General features: G+C 39.2%; 1 long non-coding RNA gene across 1 annotated transcript; it reads right to left on the reverse strand.

Annotated features, from left to right (window-relative positions):
• Positions 1-3426: 3426 nt before the first annotated feature.
• LOC130973559 (uncharacterized) lies at positions 3427-7045 on the reverse strand. The gene is made up of 2 exons (XR_009084178.1): positions 6613-7045; positions 3427-5054 (listed from the first exon to the last, which is right to left on the reverse strand). It is a non-coding gene; the product is annotated as an uncharacterized LOC130973559 (long non-coding RNA).
• Positions 7046-11586: the final 4541 nt, after the last annotated feature.

An 11586-nucleotide genomic window follows, 5' to 3' on the forward strand; every position in this document is an offset into this window, starting at 1 on the left:
CTACTGCCCAAGCCGTCATCATCGCATAACACACACACATAGAAGAGGAAGAAAGGATCTCCGCCGCTGCCAAGGTCATTGGTGAGTTCTGTGCCACCATTAGGATCACTGTTCTGCCACCATTGAAGCTCGTCAGAGAAGGAGCTATTGTCAGAAGAAGATACTGCTGTCCTTGCTCTATACTGTTCTGTTCTGCCCCTGCTTCTGGTTTCGCAATTGCCAAAGTCTCTTCCGCTATGGGTATTGCCGTTGGGGTTGTTGGGAACCAACGATGGAGCTGCCCCGAGACCCTATTATAAGCTATCTCTATTTTCAATTCCATTAAATTCATTTCCATTTCCAATTCCATTGAATTTGAACTCTCTATTTTGTTGCAACCTTGGTTACTGCTATGAGAATTATTGATGTCGCTGTTACTGAAGTATCATTGGAATTGACGTCGCTATTACCTAGGATGTATGCCCTGGTCTTTGGTCTATATTCTTCTGAGTATCAGAGCTGCTGCTCCATTCCTGTATTTCTTTTGGGTAAGATTGGTTTTGTTCTACAACCAATATTCCGATTATTGCTCCTTTGATGATCTGTTCTATTCTGCCCTTGCATTTGCTTCAGTTTCTATTAAATTTCCTTCCAAAGTTGCTGTTGCTGTTCCCGTGGGGGTTATTGTTATCACTGTCGCCATGAATTGAAAGAAAAGGAAATTATCACCATTAGTTACGTGGACTCAGCTAACTGAGGTAGGGGTTTTCTTAAAATTTATTTTATAATTCAGAGTTGTGATAAATAGATATTGATGCAAAAAGATATATTTCTGTGATTATATTTGTCTTGTGGATGTGATGGTTAGTTGGACTGGATTATTGGATACTTGATTGCGTGAGTGGTGTATGGTTGTTGATAAAAACCGGTTTAAAATGTTATTTGCTTGATTATTATGAAAAGTGGATTTTTCTTGGTTTTGGAGTTTACTTAGTAATATAAATGAATCGATTCTGGGGGCTGGCCTGATTTTATAAATGAGTTACTATTTGAGCTGATTTGATTTTAAAAAGAGTTTTACTGTTGGAATTGGTTTGATTTAAAAATAATTTGGTATTGGAACTCGCTCAACTCTAAAAAATGTTTGAGATTTGGAAATGGTTGAAAAAGATTTGAGAAATGTTTGGATGGGACCCAAAAAGGGTGGCAGTGTCAGAGTTTTAGAGGAGATGCTGCTGAAATTTTATAAAATTGGAAGTTCCACTTTAAGTATTATCTGAAAAGATTTGGTTTAAAACATTACATGTCTTAAGGTTGGTTTATTTATCAAAGAAAGAAATATGTTTTGAATTGGGGTTGTCAATGAGCGGAATGGAGAGAAGGATGATAAAGATTTTCTTTGAAATATGATTTTTGATTAAATTTGAAAATGAGACATGGATTGATAAATGATGATGATGTTGAGGATGTTGAGAATGTTGAGATATGGATTGAGAATGTTACATGAAGGTTAATGCCATGGCTTGATAAATGATTATATACTGATTATGAGAATGAAATGGCTTATGAATGATGATATCTGAGATACGAGATTCCCTGGATTAAGTGCCGTGGCTTGCCACCACGTGTACCAGGTTGAAAACTCGATACTCTGTTGACCCTACGATGTAAGTGTGACCGGGCACTATATAAATTCCCGGGAATGTTACCCCCATTGAGCAATATTGATTATTTGAGAAAAAGCTATGCATAGACTCTTGGGGATGCACGTCGGGGGACCGTCTAAGTACAATTCAGACTTGTCGGGTTGGCTGGATAACCGACAGATGAGCCTCATCAGCCATAGGACAGGCATGCATCATATGCATTTGTATGCTTTGCTTGAGTTTGAATTTGTTTGGGTTTGCCTAATTGCTAAACTGTTCTTAACTGCTACTTGAACTATTTGCTGTAACTGCTACCTACTTGTGCTTTCCTTGTCTGTCTTGTCTGTGTTTGTCATGGCGTGCTACATTTGAGAATGAACTTTGGTGTTGAATTAATGATTGTGTTGTTTGATTGCGTGGTTGATTTCTGATTGAGATTTTCTTATAAGAAAAGAAAGATTTTGGATTTCTGAAAGATTAAACATTGTTTCCTCAAAAAGGTTTTGAATGATTACCTATTGGTTTCTTAAAAGCTTCATAAGGCAATGATAATCACTAAGCTTGAAAGCAGATTTCTTATTAGATATCTTCTTATGACAACTTTGAAACTCCGTGGTGAGACCGTGTGGTTAGGTTCTCACCTCCCTACAGCTTTACCTTTTTAGGAACCAGATGAAGAGGCATAAAGAAGAGTTATACTGAGTTTGGTTTATATGCTGTTGTGTTAATTAGATTATTTTCTTCCCTCGTCTTTGTTATTACAAGTTTGTAAGAGGGATAGGAGTTGTATGTTCTATATGTATATTATATTATGAGATATTATGTAACGAGTCTTGTATATGAATCTATGCCTGCTTGCATTTTTCTTAAGATAAAGTATTTATTTCTGATTTTCAAAAAAATCAGCGATACAGTGTCAAGTCACAGGCTCCTATTTTAATAGTTAGTATGTAAAGTAGTCGTAATACCTCTTACTATCAGAGTAGCGTAGCCGGAAACATGACTTCTGATAGTGAGGGTGTTACATGTTTGATATATTATACTCCTGCTGGTGGTTGGGAGGTATGAAGGAATTGGACAGGGAAGTATTAGTTAGACTGAAGGATCTTTAGTCAGTTGCTACTTATGGTTTAGCTTGTTTATAAGCTTTGATTTTTATCTGGAGGAAGTTCTAGGATTGCCTTCGGCTTTCCTCTATTATTATGTATTATATATGTGGAAGCTGTTACCATGCTGGGGACCTTTGGTTCTCACCCATGCGGATTTCGTGATTTTCAGATGCAGGACGTGAGGTTTCTCGCTGAGGCATGCTGGAGACTTCTGGATTAGCGAAGATCCTTTGTTCTCGGGACTCTGTTTTAGTTTATATGTTTTGCTTAGATACTTTTATCTCCATTATATAATACAAATTGTGATGACTCCTCTTATAGGACATTTGAAGAATAGGTTTCTGTATTTGTGTCCCTTTGGGTTTCCTTTGGGGTTTCCTTATTTTATTATATGTATATATTGCTATGCTCGGACCGGTTATCTTTGCAACCGGATTTTGAGTCTTGATATTCCTATTCTTGACACTCCTTCGTATATATATAATCTCGCGTTAGCTTATCCCTATTCGTTACGTTATCGATCGGAGTGTTGCGCTTTCGAGTTGCGATTTTTGTTTACCCCATTTTCTACAAAGGCTCCTAGTTATAATCAATCATTCATACTACTATATGTACTAAATTTTTATTCTAGATGTCATAATACCTTGCCATATCGGAATTATGACTTAAACATAAGACTCTGTATGGTAGGATGTCACAAAATGCAAAATATAATAAAGTAGAAATAGACAAAAGTACAGTAAAAGAAAATGTGCAAGTACTGAAAGAAAAAATAAGATAAAATGAAATAAAACAAAAATACAGAAAATGAAACAAAATAGGATGAAAATGGTCTAAAATATTTCACCAAAATAAGATCCGCCAGAGATGACGACCTCCCCACACTTATATAATAGCATCGTCCTTGATGCTCAGTAAAGCTGGGTGTGAAAGGTCGTCACCTCCTGAAGGGTGTGCTGATGCTGTCTCTATGGGCTCCGGCTGTGAAGGTGCCTGTGGCTCTACCTGTATAGGGGCCTGGGGTGCTGCAGACTGCTCTAGCTGAGGCTCCTCGTGCTGGGGCTCTGCTTGCTAAGGCTCCTGGTGCTCATCCTCTGCCCGTGCATCCTGCTCCTGCTCATCCGCCTCCTCCTCAGATGGCTCCGATGGTGTGTCAGGCTCGGAGGGAATGTCAGTGTGTTCCGATCTGATTATCAGCTTCAGATGCTCATAGCGTCGCTTATTGCAACGCTCCATCCGATCCAGGAGCTCAAAGAGTCAGTGCACTAGGTGGTAGATGGGCTGGGAAGCGGGTGAGGGTGCTGTGGATGTGGGTGGTGCAGCAGGTGCTGAAGGGGCAACAGAAGATGTGGCTACATCAGCGGAGGCAGTAAGAGAAGGCGGTCTGTGGCTCAGAGCCTCGAACTTCCTACCGTGCGGGATTATCTTCTTGCAGTCGGCGGCTGGTGGCTTCTCATCCTGAAGCTCCCAGGGTACCTCAGCCCGGCGGCCCATTTGGGTAATCAGATAAAGGAATGACAGAGTGCCTCAAACATGAACCCTTGCCATGTACTACCGGATGAACCGTGGAAGGTACAGGTCATTGCCTTCCATGACGCACCAGATGAGAGTAATCATGGCAGCTGGCACCTCAGTCTCATGAGTGCTCGGCATAACATAGTTGCTCAGAATTTGTTGTCATAGCCGAGCCACATCATTAAGATAAATAATCTTGATGCCCTTTGGATTTACTGTTGACTTGCCCATAAGCCAGGGAACAGCAGGATCAATGGCTATGGTGCGTTTCACTGCCTCTCAATCAAAGCTCATAAACCTCATGGATTCCTCAGCCTTCTGATAACCATCTGGCTCATTTGATTTAGGCTGGAAATGGAGGATATTCTTAATGGCCTCCTCAGTAACCAAAATTTGTTTCCCTCTGAGCTGTACTGCATCTAGGGTCGTCTTATAATAGTTGCAATAGAATTCCCGGACCCAAGATGCATTAACCTCAGTTAGGTTCCTCTCTAGAAAGAACCAGCCTCTCTGTTTGATTTGTTCTGTGGTGTACTGCTGTAATGCAAGTGAAATTCTGAGAGTCTTTTCTAAATATAGATGCCTTGTATTTGCAAAGATCGGATATTTAAGTTCACAGTAGTGGTTGGCAAACTTGCTTGGGTCGGTTGCAGGCACTAATTGATCTGCTTTTTCCTGCGGAGTGAAGTTCTTCTCACACTAGGAATCATCATGCAGAATGTCTGTCAGAGCAATAGAGGACTCTCGTCTTTTCCTTTTACCCGTGCCTGCTTTAGCTTTGCCTTTCCCTTTTGGATCAGACATCCTAAAAATAGAGTTTTCAGGGTATAAATTATCAAATCAGAGCAGAAAAATAGGAAGCAAGTAATTCAAGCATTAGATGTGCAAAAGAGGAATAAAAGCCAATGCATGAAGTGAGTCAGAGTTATATAAAATGTTAGACTAAATGCAAGGTAGAATTCAAAGAATTCCATTAGAAGGTACAATCCAAAACCCATTAAATGAAATGCAGAAAGCTTGTGTGGCAGGTTTACAACAATAAACATGCCTTGAAAGGGGTTGAAAGGAGTTAGTGTAAAACTAAGAGAGAAGGTAGAAAGTCAATGAAGTCAAGAGTTAAAAAGGGAAGTTAAAGTTAGTGGCATGGTACTGCAGTTCCTTGCTAACAGAAGTGCACAAACTTGAAGAACAAGCAACTCGCATTCAAGCAGATAATGCAGATTATGGATGATAAATCAGGTAAAGAAAGCACACAGAGAAGTAAAATCATCAATAATGCAATGTAATAAAGGAGGGAACCAAATGGAATGGAAATGCTAGCCTAGTATCTCATGAAATGGCTACAGTGTCAAAAGTGCCAAGGTCAAATCATGAGTACAAGTTAAGTAAAACAGCTTTTCAGAGAAAATTTGGACAGCATTTCGGCAGTAAAAGGGACGTTTTCGGAAAATCAAACAGCAGAATAATGCAAGCAGTAGCACTTTCAAAGAGGATTGGCAACTGATATGAATCTTAGAACAAGTTATACTAACCCAACAAGTGAAATGGCATTGAGCAGAATTATCAATATAAAGTCAAGGTAATTTTGCAACCAAAGCAGCATGGTTGAGTTCAAAGATGCAAGTGCGGAATTAAAATGGGAAAAATTGAATTGGAGCACTTTAGGGAGTAAATGAAATTTCAGAAAAGCAGCACAGAAACATGCAATAAGCCATCAATTTCAAATAGCATATGAATATTGATATATGTTAGCAGCATGAAAAACAAGGTAATTCATGTGACTCAGACATTATAAAGCAAAACAAAGCAGCATGCTGGTCGTAAACTCAGTTTATCAGTTTGGGTTTCTTATGAAGGCAGTAACCTTTCAATCATTAAAACCATGTAAAACCAGAAGAATCCAGTAATGTAGCCAATCCAAAACAGCAATAAGTAGGTATAGGCAATCAGTCTGGCCTCATCAAATTCAGAAAGCAAGCAAGAATTTAAGACATGGATGCAATGTATTGAGCTTACTGAAGCAACAAGGAAAAAGCAAATTGCAACAAGAATGCTAATGTATATGAATTTATATAAGCATTGGTATCAATCAATTAAGATCCGATGAAGCAAAATAGTATCGAACAGCAATGAAACAGCAGTGAATAGCAACATCAACAGCCAAGCAATAGATAATTCAAACAGTAGGAACGGAGAACTTATCAGACCTAGATCCTCTAACCACATCCTAGCTACCTAACCACCTAGAATCCACTACGAACATGCATATCTAACTAACCTAATTTGAACAGAATTGAAATATGCAAACTGACTTTAATGGAATAGAAAAGGAATTGGAGTGTACAGGGCGGTAACAGTGAAACCTGGGAGTCGCAGTACAGAGTTGGGATAGGAAGTGGAGGGGGGGTTGTTGCCACTCAAGGACGGCGGCGGTGCGGCGGCTCCAGTACTGCCCGCGGCAGTCTGGCTGGAGGCAGGGTCGTGGTGAAAAGGGAAAGAAGGGGGGAAGGAGAAGAAAGAAGGAAGGGGAAGGAGGGTGGTGTTGGTGGCGGTTCGGGCTCCGCCGGTGATGGCCGCGGTGGTTTGTGGGTGGTGGTGTTGGTTGGTGAGTGGTGGTTATGGAGGGGAAGAGAGAGAGGGTGACGTTGAGGGGTTTAGGGGTTCAGGTTTTGCGGTGTCGGCGATGGTCTGGGTCGGGGATGGTGGCAGTGGCAGGGGACTAGTGGTGGTGGCGGGTGGAGATGGAAGGTTGGAGGGAGGAGAGAAGAGAGAGCGTTGGGGAAGAGAGGGGGAAAAGTGACGCGAGGGAGGGCTAGGGTTTCCGCGTCAGTGGTATTAAAATTAAAATCCACGCATCCGCGTGGATCACGCGAGGGCGTGGCTGAGGTAAAAATCCATCGACGCGTACGTGTCATGGATGCGACCGTGTGAAAAGGGATAAGTGGAGATGATACGTGCGCGTGAAGCACGCAAGCACGTCGACCAGAATTATGCTAAACGCACGAGTCCAGCGTCGTTTTGGCGCAACTCTCTGTTTGATTTGAGGGGACAAAAATTTTCAGGTGATGCGTGGGCGTTACCCATGCTCACACGTGATGTGCCAGAATGTAATCGACACGAACGCGTCATGGACGCGTACGCGTGGGCTAATTTGTGCCTCTCGCACGCCAGTTGCACGATTCCAGCCCAACTTTCTATTCGTTGGATGGAGACACCGATTTGGAATTGACGCCCACGCGTGGCCCATGCGCACGCGTGGTGTGCGTGTGTGTGTGTGTGTTTTTTTTTTATTCAGAATGCGGAATGCAAAATGGAGATGAATATGCAGATGTTATGAATGACACTAGGAAAAATAGCATAGAATAAAACTGAGAATAAAACAAAACAGAATAAAACTAAGATTAGAAAAAGAACGATCATACCATGGTGGGTTGTCTCCCACCTAGCACTTTTAGTTAAAGTCCTTAAGTTGGACATTTGGTGAGCTTCCTATTATGGTGGCTTATTCTTGAACTCCTCTAGAAATCTCCACCAACGTTTGCAATTCCAATGGCCTTCGGGGTCCCAAACTAGGCACGTAAAGCCTTCGAGCAGGTTAAAGCAGGTGGTCAGGCTCCAGCAGTATTGGACATCAGAATGAATTCCAAGATCCCAAATCTTGTTTTTGTACCCGTCTTCGCTTTGATCTATATTGATCCAACCGGGTGGCAAGCAATCTGAATTCTCACTGAAGCGGCCAAACAACTTCATAGACCCATTCAATCGAGCTCTACACCAACCATCGCATTTTAACTTGGAGCATACAACCATATTGAGTCTTGCATACCAACTCCTATTACTAACCATCTCCCTCTTACTCTTAAAGCCACAAAGAGCTCTAAGCTGGCCATCGGTTTCAAGCAAACCATATTCAAGTGGGAAAGTAAAGATAAAGGCTAAGGATTTTACCCACTTGAAGGTTGTATTGGGTGGTAATGGCCTCGGGAGAGGTGTTTCTAGCTGTCTTTCAAACTCCACTCCCTTGTACTCTTCTGTGAATTCTTCCATCTCCTTGTAAACCTCTTCAATTGTAACCACGTCTTGATCAAAGTCTTCTATTTCTTCTTCATCACTCAAGTCATAAGTTGGAGGTTGAGAGAAGTCTACCCCCACATCATCTTCATATTCACTTGGGGAAGATTCTTCAAGCTCAAGGAGTTCAATTGCGGACGCGAGTTCATCACTAGGAGAGCTTGATTTATGATCATCATTACCAAGAAAACTTGCTTCTTGATCTGTTCCGTCCAGATCTTCATAGGGTACATGCCTGGGGGTTGTGCACTATCCTCCTTAGCATCAATTGCAAATTTTTTGGTGGAATTCTCTACAACTCTTGATTTCCATGGAGGTTTAGCGTCTCCTAAGTCTTCAACCAATTCTTCTTCTTCGATAATTTCGGCTTCCTCCACTTGTTCCAGTACAAAGTCATGCTCCTTGTTGTCCACTAAAGTTTCTAGTGTCTCCTTTATGCTACGTTCTTCATTAGATTCTCCACATGAAGCCATGGGGGTTCCTTGAGTGTCTGAACGTCGGGAAGCTAATTGATTTATTGCTTGCTCCAGTTGATGAAGGGTTGCATGAAATTTATCCACTGTTTTCTTGAGACGATCCTATGGTTCTTGGGTCGATAGATATGGACATGGTGCATATGGAAGTGGTGGTTCTTGGGAGTAATTGGATTGGAATTGGGGTGGTTCTATATATGGTTCATATGGCTCATAGGATGGTTGATTGGGTGGATAAGGGTTAGGGTCATAATGAGGTGAATGGTTGTAGGGAGCTTGTGAGTATGGTGTTTCAAAGTTATGTTGAGGAGGGGTTTCATAGGCATATGATGGGGCTTGCTGGTAACTACAAGGGGGTCCACCATATCTATTATCTTGGTATGCACCTCGAAATGGCTCTTGACCATAGTAATTTGGTGGAGGTTGGTTGTCACGAAAAAGTCCACCATAACTATTGTCGTGGCATGCACCGTAGAATGGTCGTTGTCCATGGTACCTTGGAAGGGGTTGTTGCCGAAAGGGTTGATCAAATCCTCGTGGCTCCTTCCATCTTTGATTAATTCGACCTTGATGCATGTTCCCATTATAGCTTCCATTCCTTACAACAATATTGGAACCAAACTCAAAGCAACAGGGGTGAGAACTCATAGTAGCTAATAAAAATTAAAAACAAAAATAAAAACAAATAAACAAGCAAAAAGCAAATATTTACAATGACCAATAATAAGGCACACAATTGCAAATCCCCGGCAACGGTGCCATTTTTGACGAACGGGTTTTCTGTCGGTAAAGAATTTCACAAATAAATTCTCGTTGCTAGTATAGTTTCTAAACCAACAAAGAATCCTTTCGTACAAAAGTTTTGGTTGTCACTAAAGCAAACCCAATAAAATTTATAACCGAAGTATTTAAATCTCGGGTCGTCTCTCAAGGAATTGCAGGGAAGTATGATTTATTATTGGTTATGGAAAACAATATTTTTGGGGTTTTTGAAATAAGGAACAAGGAATGTAAATGATAAGAAAATAAATTAATTATCATGAAAACCCTTGCAAGGTATAAGAACTGGAAATTCCATCCTAGTTATCCTTATCAATTGTGATGAGAATTGTTTATTACTCCCACTTAGTTAACCCTTACTAAATAAAGGAAAGTTAAGTGGACTAATTAATGGGATTCCTCAAGTCCTAGTCAACTCCTATGGAAAGACTAGTTTTAGAGGAATCCAAACCAATCAGCAAATTTTAATTTTCAATCAACAAGGAGTTTGATAACTCAGGTGTCACCAATTACTCAACCAAAGCCAAGAGGGTAGAAATCTAAATTAAATTAAAAGCATCAATAACATAAATAGAAGAAACAATCATAAATCTGAAATACCTCAAAGTGTATTAAATAAGAAAATCAAATCTAACATGGCGTCCATAAATCAATTTGGAAAAATAAACAAACTAAAGTCATAGAATAGATAAAAGTAGAAGAGAAACTAAATTAAAGGAATATTGAACCTGGAATTGTGAAGAAGTAAACCTAACCCTAAGAGAAATCCTAAATCCTAAAACCTAAGAGAGAGGAGAGAGCCTCTCTCTCTAGAAACTACATCTAAACCTAAAAATTATCTGTATGAATGAATAATTGATGATTGAATGTGATTCCCCTGTTCTGCAGCCTCTATTCTGTGTTTTCGGACTTGGATTTGGGCCAAAAAGGAGCCCAGAAATCGCTGGGGGCGAATTTTGCAACTTTCTGCACGTGGCGTCTATCACGCGTGCGCGTAGGTCACGCGTGCGCGTCATTTGGCGATTTCTCTTGTCACGCGTACGCATCAGTCACGCGTGCGCATCATTTGTGTTTTGCGCTAGGCACGCGTCCGCGTTGTCCATGCGTGCGCGTCACTGTCCATTTCTCAAATACTTCATTTTTCTCGTTCCTTCCACTTTTGCATGTTTCTTTTCCATCCTCTAAGCCATTCCTGCCCTATAAAGCCTGAAAATACTTAACACACAGATCACGGTATCGAATGGTAATAAAGAATAATTAAAATTAACAGTTTTAAGGCCTAGGAAACATGTTTTCACATATATCACAGAATTAAAAAGGAATTGTAAAACCATGCAAATTATGTAAATAAATGAACAAAGAATTGATAAAAACCACTCAAATGAGTACAAGATAAACCATAAAATAGTGATTATTCACAGACCCGTTCATAGATGGTGCTAATGAGTTAGAGAATCCTTTGGATATATTATTGACAAATAATTAACTAATAGCCTATTTAATAATTTCATAAATATATGCATCTATTAGATTTTATTATTGAATAATTAAATTGCTTTACAATTTATAATCGCAAAATAATTAAATAATTATATAAAATTTATTAATTAACTAATTTTGTTAAAAATATTATTATATAAAATAATTTTTTATCAAAATATTTTGTAAATATAATTTATTTAAAATATTATATATAATACATGAAAATATTAACCTTTTTCATTTTTTTTAAATTTTTTTAAAAAAACAGAATAAACATAATATAATTCTAAATACATACCTATCACATTATATATTTACTTATATTAATAAGTCTTAAATTAATCAAACTTACGTAATTAAAAATATAAAATATATAAATAAAAAAATAAATATTTTTTATTTATTAAAATTAACATTTAAAGTTTCATATATATAATATTTAAAATTATATATTTATAATAAAATTATTTTTTATTTTTATTATTTCCAAGTACTTTTTTATTATTTTAGTTAAATTTTTCATTCTTTAAC

The sequence above is a fragment of the Arachis stenosperma genome, chromosome 4, assembly GCF_014773155.1.
Source record: "Arachis stenosperma cultivar V10309 chromosome 4, arast.V10309.gnm1.PFL2, whole genome shotgun sequence".
NCBI lineage: Eukaryota > Viridiplantae > Streptophyta > Magnoliopsida > Fabales > Fabaceae > Arachis > Arachis stenosperma.